This window comes from Leptodactylus fuscus, chromosome 2 (assembly GCF_031893055.1).
Source record: "Leptodactylus fuscus isolate aLepFus1 chromosome 2, aLepFus1.hap2, whole genome shotgun sequence".
Classification (NCBI taxonomy): Eukaryota; Metazoa; Chordata; class Amphibia; order Anura; family Leptodactylidae; genus Leptodactylus; species Leptodactylus fuscus.
In genome coordinates, this window is record NC_134266.1 from 24033699 (window position 1) to 24043301 (window position 9603).

A 9603-nucleotide genomic window follows, 5' to 3' on the forward strand; every position below is an offset into this window, starting at 1 on the left:
AGAATGGAGTGGATTTGACAAAAAAACAATGCATTTCTGCAACTTTCTTACGGGCTTTGGTTTTACGGCGTTCACTGTGCAACCAAAATGACCTGTCCCCTGTATTCTGTGTTTCGGTACGGTTCCAGGGATACCAAATTTATATGGTTTTATTTACTTTTTGACCCTTTAAAAAAATCCAAAACTGTGTTAAAACATTTTTTTTTTTGAAAAGTCGCCATATTCCGACAGCCGTAACTTTTTTATACGTCCGTGTACGGGGATGTATAGGGCGTCCTTTTTTGCGGGGTCGGGTGTACTTTTTAGTTCTACCATTTTGGGGAAATGGTATTGCTTTGATCAATTTTTATTCAAATTTTTATCAGAATCAAAAGAGTGAAAAAACGGCGGTTTGGCACTTTTGACCATTTTTCCCGCTACGGAGTTTACCGAACAGGAAAAATATTTGTATAGTTTTGTGGAGCGGGCGATTTCGGACGCGGGGATACCTAACATGTATGTGTTTCACAGTTTTTAACTACTTTTATATGTGTTCTAGGGAAAGGGGGGTGATTTGAATTTTTAATCCTTTTTATTTGTTTTTATATGTTTTTAATTTTTTTTTAAACTTTTTTTTTGCATTTATTAGACCGCCTAGGGGTATTGACATGGGTGGGCGGTGTCGCGGATTGTCAGAGCGGTGGGGGTCGGCAAACATGGCTGCTCCGGAACGTTAAAGAGCGCCTCCTGGAGAATCGTTAAGGGGAGGGGCGAAGTGGTAAAGTGTATGTATATGAGATTGTGTGGGGTTAGGGGTGAGGCTGTAGAGGGCAATATGAATTTTGTGGCTTGCTATGGTCCAAAGTGTGTGAGATTGCAGAGATGGTGGTGTGAGTTTGGGTTTTGTGGGGGTCCTGGCACAAACGTATGTGCGCTGTTGTGACGAAAAGTAGCCTATTGCGCAATCGGGTGTATTAACTATGTTTGTGGAAACTTTCAGCCAAATCGGTCGAGCGGGTTTTGCGTGATTGAGGAACAAACATCCAAACATCCAAACATCCAAACACAAACCCACAAACATCCAAACTCACAAACTTTCACATTTATAGTATTAATAGGATTTAAAGGGATTGTCCAGTTTGGACACTGCATAGTCAACCTAAAACATAATAGAGCCTACCATTGACGTCCAAAGCATCTATCTTGGGTGTTTGGTAAATGTATATAGTAGTCCCCTGCTTTGACTAATAGGGATGAAGGAGGGGTCTGAGTACTAGATGCTCCCGTATTAGCATTGCATGACCTAGTTGAGAATATAGCACAACCTGCTCTAGATGTCCAGTGCATCTACTTTGGGTCCTCTAGTGCTAATAGTCATGGTGGACACATGTAATAGCTCTCTGCTTTGACTAATAGGGAGAAAGGAGGGCCTGATAAGTAAAAGCTTCCATGTAAGAATAAAGTATGAAGACAACCCATTTGAAAAACTGATCTAGAAGTTCAGAGCATCTATGTTGGGTCCTCGAGTTCTAGCAGCCATGGTGGACCCATACATTAGGGCTCAGCTTTGACTAATAGGGTGGATAGGGGCCAAAGCTGTAGATGCTCCAATATTAGCATTCATGACCTAGTAAAAGATACAGTATGTAGACAACCCATTTTGAAAAACTGATCTAGATTTCCAGAGAATTTATGTTGGGTCCTCAAGTGCTAATAGCCATGGTGGACTTGTACAGTAGCTCTCTGCTTTGACTAATGGGGAAGAGGGAGGGGCCTGAGCAGTAGATGTTCCCATATAAGCATTGCATGACCTAATATATAAAATGCCACATGTACAACCCCTTTGAAAAACAGCCCTAGGTGTCTAGAGTGTCTTCTTTGGGTCCCCTAGTGCTCACAGTCATGGTGGACACATACTAAGTCTGCTTTGACTAATTGGTAAGAGCCAGAGCAGTAGATACTCCCATATAAGCATTGTAGCATATAGTAGAGAATACAGCACATAGGCAATCCCTTGATGTGCAGAACATTAGGGTCCTCTAGTGCTAATAGTCATAATGGACTATAAAATAGCTCTCTGCTTTGACTAATAGGGAGGAAGGAGGACCTGATCAGAAAATGCTTTCATATAAGCATTGCAAGACCTAGTAGAGAATAAAAGGATCTAGAATATTATTAGAATGCATGGATTGATTTCCGTGGTCACCATGTAATACCTAATTTTCCCATTGGTAGCGCCAATGTTAAAATGAGATTCCTTGAGCCTAACAGATAACATATTATGGGGGCCTACATATCATAGAACATATAATAAAGCACCATTGGAGCGTAGATGTCTTCTTGTGTTGGGATCCTATGGTAATTGGCAGGCCAATCTGAGACTGGATGACACTGGATGGCACTGTAGGTAGTGATGTCCCATGTCCTTTCCATGGTCCGTTGAAGCCTCACTGGTCATGGCATCCAGAATTGTTCCAGTTCCTGGACTAGCCCCTCTCCTAAAAGTCTACAACATGGCAAAAAAGTGGTCAAAACTGACTGATATATCCTTGCGCAACATTCTATGCCAGAGTCAGACTGGCCCACCAGAATACCAGAAGACACCCAATTTTGAAGGGTACTATAGTCTATTTCCTAGAGGTTATTGAAGGGTGGGCCCTCAAAATCATTGTATCTGGCGGATCCAAGGAATCTTAGTCTTTTCCATTTGGGCTAACAGAAGCCATAACACTGCCGATTCTATCCTACAAAGGAAGGGATCTGTAAACCCAATTGACATTATGTGGTTGGTTTAGGTTTCTATCAATTTTTTAGGCGAATAAAGTGCCACATGCTGTACCCTTCTAGCTGTCAAAGTGACAGAAACCTCCTTGGAACCCCAGATGGAGACTCATAGTAAAAGAGTTAATTAATATAGTATAAAAAATGACCCCTAAGAAGATGGCGTCAGCGAGAAAACCAAATCAGCATCAGTGGTGAAGAAGAGAAGCGATGCTGGATAATTAATTATGTAATTTTGGATTAATTGTAATTTCATTTGTATCACAGTAGTGGCATTGTGGACTGAAACCAACCATGACAGCATTAATTCCCTCATTGCAACTTGTGGTTACAGATAGTTTTTAGACAGAACAATCTCTTGTTGTTGTCAAGCTGAGAACTTCCAAAACTGTTGCATTTACAACGAAGCCAAATTCCATGGGGTCCATTTTTGAATCCTCAGACTTTGAAGGGGATCTTATACTCAAACCCTAAACTATAAGAACAAGGAACAAAAATATAGAGAATTCCACTATAGCACCATAGGGGTTGTCTCATTTAGAAAACCCCTCTTTAATGTCCTACTAAAGGACCCAAAACACATAACAGGAAAGTCAGCTGATCCTGATTATTCACGTGCACCTCATGACATAACCATAATTGACGTCAAGGGAAAGATGGATCAAACATGATGTATATGAACAATCCTTTGTTCTCCCAGAAGATAAGCCACCAACAGAGGTTTCCAGTTGTGGTTACTTATGTCTTCCCAATAAGAACACATGTATGCTTGTCCAAACTAAGTCTGCAGATTTATGGGCAGGTGGAGACATATGGCTGGTGGTTGTACGAGAGTTAATGTGTATGGGGACCTCAAGACATGGATGTTATAGAAGGGAGTCCCCCAATGGGGACCTCCTCTTACAAGACGCGAAGTGACCACTGCGGAGAATGGCTGCTGCTCAGGCTAAGTCTACATGACCATGGAAGGGTGAAGATTATAGAAGCCAAACCTGCCATGGTCACTTAATCTCCAAGGTGGCATCTAATCAAGAGTCTTCCATAGGTCACCTCCTATGTTCCAAAAGAGTTTTCCCTTTCATTTCGTAGTCCTTCTCAGCTTTGGCTCAAAAAACCACAGCAAAATCTGCAACATAAAAGCTGCTTTTCCACTACGTAGAAATTTTCAGAACCAATATGGCTGTCATTAGAGTTCTGCCCCAGGAATAATTCAGCTTTGGGCAGTATCCGACTGATATTCCTTGGGTCTACCAGACCAGGGTTTTGGTGACTGTTTTTGATATATTGCATGAGATATTCCTCTACTTTTGCAGTGACACACTTTACATGGATGGAGTGGAGTGACAACCCATGTGAACTCTTTAATGGTGGCCATCAAGTTTCAGAAATTGTTCAATTCTTTACTTGGTCTTTGTCAAGTCTCATGATGACCAAGTTGAGGTGTATCTCAGGACTTGAAGACAATTCCTTCTGCTGCGGCTTTTTTTGTATATAAATGAATGTTTTTGTCCATTGACTTGCCAAACGAACCCGCAATATTTACTTTACATCAAACTGCAGAAACCCAGGTGGTCACTCATCCTCTGAGGTCAATGGCAGTGCTTGAAAGGCAATAATGTTCTCCCCAGACCGGCCAATAATTTGAGTAAATGCTATAACAATATTACAAGAAATGATATTTTTAAAGAATTTATATGGGAAAGATGTTGAAATATGAAAGCTTGTTTGGCAGTCGGAGGCAAACATTAGTGTCCACGCTCATATTTCCAGACAGTAATTGAAAAGTTCCAATCATTCCTTTGGCATTCAATAGTCAATAGCCTATGGAAGTCATCACCACAAAATATACTCACATTCACCAAGTCAGAAAGTTCTGTAGGAGTGAATGAATTTCTTTATACTGATTTCTTTAGCTAGAGAAGCTTTATGTAGAGATGATTGTAGGACTCGGCAATGGTGGACTTGGCAGTGGATCCTCTAAAGAAACATCAGGCTGGTGCAGGCTAAACCAGGCAGACATTATTGTTGGTTACTCTTAATCTGCAGAACGGTATAGTATTTTCTTTAGGGTGCTCTGATGTCCCATTTTCTATAGAAGTCTTCCATGAATGGCAGATGCAACCAGTTGGTCTATGGTCACAGGTGAGATAATATCGGTGCCAAAATGGATATGGTCAATGGACATACCAATATTAAGAAGATCTAAAAGACAGCCAGATGGACAATCAAAGTAGTAACGGCTAGACATGGATTGAAACCAAAGAGGGAACGAGAAGGTCAATGCCAAAATCAAGAGTTAAGAGACCATCAGAAGGACAACCAAGTAGTTAGGACTTGTAATGAGCTGAAATTAATGAGGCAACCAGAATGGCCAGGTCAAAGTCAAGAGGTTATAGAAAACCAGGACAACCACAAAGTTGTACAGTAGTCCGGACAAGGCATGGGTTGAAACCAAAGAGGTTCCAAAAAAATCAAGAGCTGATGGACAACCATAAGGGCTCATAGTAGTGAGGACCAGGCATGAGTTGAAACCAAAATTACAACCAGAAGGGCGAGACCAAAATTAAGAACTTTAGAGACGATCATATGATCTTACAGTAGTCAGGACTAGACATGGATTGAAACAAAAGAAGCCAACAGAAGGACAAGGCCAAAATCAAGACATGAGAGACACCAGGACAACCATGTAGTCTTACAGTATTGAGGAAGAAGCCAAAGAGATAACCAGAGCAGATAACTAGAGCAGGACCGAAATAAAGAGTGGAGAGACAATCAGAAGAGAAGCCACATTGTCTTACAGTAGTCAGGATCAGGCACGAGATAAAACCAAAGAGGCAACCTAAAAACAAAGACAAAGTTAAGAGATGAGAGACAACTATAAGGATAAGCATGAAGTTATAAAGTGGTCAACATGATGATCCGCCTGCTCCGGCGTTTTGACAGCTGTCAAGATGGCCTGCTGCTGAGCTCGTTCCTTGTGCTGTGCCTGGGATTGTTCCGGTATCTCAGCAGCTCGCTGGGATGTCATATAATGAGCGTGTTGTTGGCACTGATGATCTGGCATTTTGGCAGCTCTCAAGTTGGGCTGCTGCTGCTGAACTTGCTTCTTGCACTGTGCCTGTGATTGTTCCGGCATCTCAGCACCTCCCTGGAATGTCATATAAGGAGCGTGTTGTTGGTGTTGATGATCCGCCTGCTGCGGCATTTAGGCAGCTGTCAAGCTGGCTTGCCGCTGAACTCATTCCTCGAGCAGTGCCCGTGATTGTTCCGGTATCCCAGCAGCTTGCTGGGAAACCATATAATGAGTGTGTTGTTGGCGTCGATGATCCCCCTCAGGTACACTTGAGGGGAACTCCAATACTTCTGGCTACCTTCATAGCTCTTGTCATTTGCGACAAATTGGATTTTCTTGTTCCAGGTATGTTGAAAATTGGCAAACTGCCAATTTGGATTAAAGGTGTTTGCCCATGTCAGTGTGTCAGCAGTGTCTGAAGCAGATCAGATAATATGCAAATGCATGTACACTGAGGGTTATCGTGTGTTTACGCAGAGAGATAACAGCCCTGGCTTTCTCAGAAACTGAGATAAGAGCAGTGTAATATAGTATGTGAATATTAATTCATAACACTCGTGAAGCCATGTCATTTACCAGGATAAAAAAAGCCCATGTGTTAATTGGGGTTACAATCTATCTATGTGCCAAATTTCATTCAAATCCGTTCAGCCGTTTTTGCGTGATTGAGGAACAAACATCCAAACACACAAACTTTCACATTTGTAATATTAGTAGGATTGTATGGCTGATCTTGTCCAGTTATTTTGGTACAGGCTGAGTGAGCACAGATTTACTATCAACACTCACCTAAAGCTATTGACTGCTTCAAGGAACCTCCTCATAGGAGTCACTTGTGGGTTGTAAAATTTACTAAGAGATGTATAGTCAGGGATGATGCCGGCAGTGAACCCTCAGTATTCACAGGAGAGCTGTGGGAAAACCAGAGAAGTCCTGTCTGAGAGTCAGAACTGTTTTGCAGGTGGCGGTAAATCAATAAAACCTTTAATTGGTGACTTTTTGAGTTGCTTTTGAATTCTCAATCTTGGCTTGGTAATAGAAGGGTCTGTGTTCCCAATGCCCTATTCCCGGTAGCCTAGGATTTTCCATAAACTACTTCTTAAGACTGTGGATAAACTTCCAGTTAGTGGAATCCATAAATATAACCTTTCATTGGGTGACCAGAAACATGTTCCTGCTTTGCTATATAAGGCATTAAGCTAAATAATATAGAAATGGGAACTCTGTTCACCCAGGAGATAGCAGTTTATATTTGGTACTTCGAATATGGTAGGAATGGGCAGGGGTAGAGGACCTAGGTAAAGGGATGGAGATGGAATTCCCTTGACTGAACCATTCTTAATGGACTGAGCCATACCCCAGCCCTGCAGATAGGTAGGTTACTGTCACCAGAACCAGCATATCACTCCAACCCTGCAGATAGATAGGTTACTGTCACCAGAACCAGCATATCACCCCAGTCCTGCAGATAGATAGGTTAGTGTCACCAGAACCAGCATATCACCCCAGTCCTGCAGATAGATAGGTTACTGTCACCAGACCCAGCATATCACCCCAGCCCTGCAGATAGATAGGTTACTGTCACCAGAACCAGCATATCACCCCAGCCCTGCAGATAGATAGGTTAGTGTTACCAGAACCAGCATATCACCCCAGCCCTGCGGATAGATAGGTTACTGTCACCAGACCCAGCATATCACCCCAGCCCTGCAGATAGATAGGTTAGTGTCACCAGAACCAGCATATCACCCCAGCCCTGCGGATAGATAGGTTACTGTCACCAGACCCAGCATATCACCCCAGCCCTGCAGATAGATAGGTTAGTGTCACCAGAACCAGCATATCACCCCAGCACTGCAGATAGATAGGTTAGTGTCACCAGACCCCAGCATATCACCCCAGCCCTGCAGATAGATAGGTTAGTGTCACCAGAACCAGCATATCAATGAATATATCAATATCAAATGAATGGGCTTGAAACATGCCGGCAGGTCTCTGTCTCCTGCTCTGGAAACCGAAACCTGCAGCACAGAGTACAGGCGCAGATGTGAACGAGCCCTTAGTGTAATTTACCTCTTTGGAAAATAGGTAACCTATCTAATTTGCTGACCTGGGTTGGTAGATTCCCTTTAAGAATTTTTTTAATGACTATAATGAAACTTCCATCTATCTGATACCTTAACCTAAATAAGGTCATCAATATATAGAATTCTGAAAAATTTTAATTTGCATATTTCTTCCCAAAAAATATTATCTTCATAAAATGAAACGCTAATATCCCCAGAATGGTACCTATTATAACCATCTCCCCTAAAACACAATGATGTTACGGTTATGAATTCTTCAAACAGTGTGACCCTTAAAGGGCTTGTACCATTAGAATCAGAAAGTCGGGTGATCATCATGGGTTTGGTATCCCCGGCCAAAACGTGGTTGCTTGGATAAGTGTAGAATGACATGGCGGATATTCCGATGAGCGGCCATTCATGTAATACAAGGGTGAATATGCGGATACCGCTTGTATACAAGTGCTCATTCATGCCCAATTGTTTTTTCCACCTCCATTTGACAACCAGACACAGAATGTTTCCAGCCTCTGTATAGCTATCTGGATGTCGACCATCCGTAATTGTTTTCCAGATGGACGCCATCATTAGTAGGACATAAATCCCTGTATGACGGGCTGTAAGATGAGCAATTATGGAAGTAATTAATAATACAAACATTAGCCCGGATGCAAACAATGTACAGGGCGGCGTGACTAGTCATCGACTAATGGTGACTCTTCTACCCACCCGATAAAAGGCGAAATGCTTTATTACCGCAGTTTCCTAATTTATGCCCAACACTATGACTTGATTTTGAAATGTTTTCATGAAATATTGATGTGTGGTATGAGGATAATACTCGACCGAGGACAGGGTTCACATTGTATCAGACGCCGGGTTAGGGCCTGATTTATAGCCATGAGGCTCCCAACTCTTATTTACTGACTTGGTCGGCCGCTGCGGATTTGCCGGTGTGACGCGGTATCCACTTCTGATTCTATATCGGTGTCACGTATGGTTAATTTTTTAAAGCCACTGAGTAGTTTATAACCGATATGAATTATTGATAAGCAAATGTTCCCAGCATTGATTGTTGTATTCTAATAGAAAGCCTTCACCAGCAGTATAACCTCTCTCCTGGTTTGTAAGAGCATCCAGGGCGGCACTCGCTGACATGTTCAATTTCCATCATATTAGCAATGAGAATGATACGCATAAAATATGGAGATGGCTGCCTTCCCATCATGTCCCATCAAAGACAAGACCGAGTAGCACGGTGCAAAGTGGAAGTAAGAAAAGCTTTTAGAAAGAGAAGGGTTAATAGTTTCATTCTATCAATTAACAAAAATCAAAAAAATGTAAATCCCATCAATATTTGGTGTGACCTTTGCCCTTTGGAGGAAGAGTCCTGGATGTGATGGTATGGCACCCTACATGATCTCATCATCATCCAGTCCGTCTTGGATGACGTGAAGAGGCAGATGGATTGGAACAAGCCTACATCCACACAAGTTCTGGGCTTAGTTCTCCAAGATGGCGGCGGAACAACCTCCCTGCCCAGTTCTGTCGAAAACTGTCTGCAAGTTCCGAGAAGAACTGATAAAGGGCAAAGGTCACACCGAATATTGATGGGATTTAACTATTTAAATATTGACGTGTCTATTTTCCACAACATGTGATCATGTGGCTTTAAAGAAATTTTTTACCCTATAATGGTGGTCC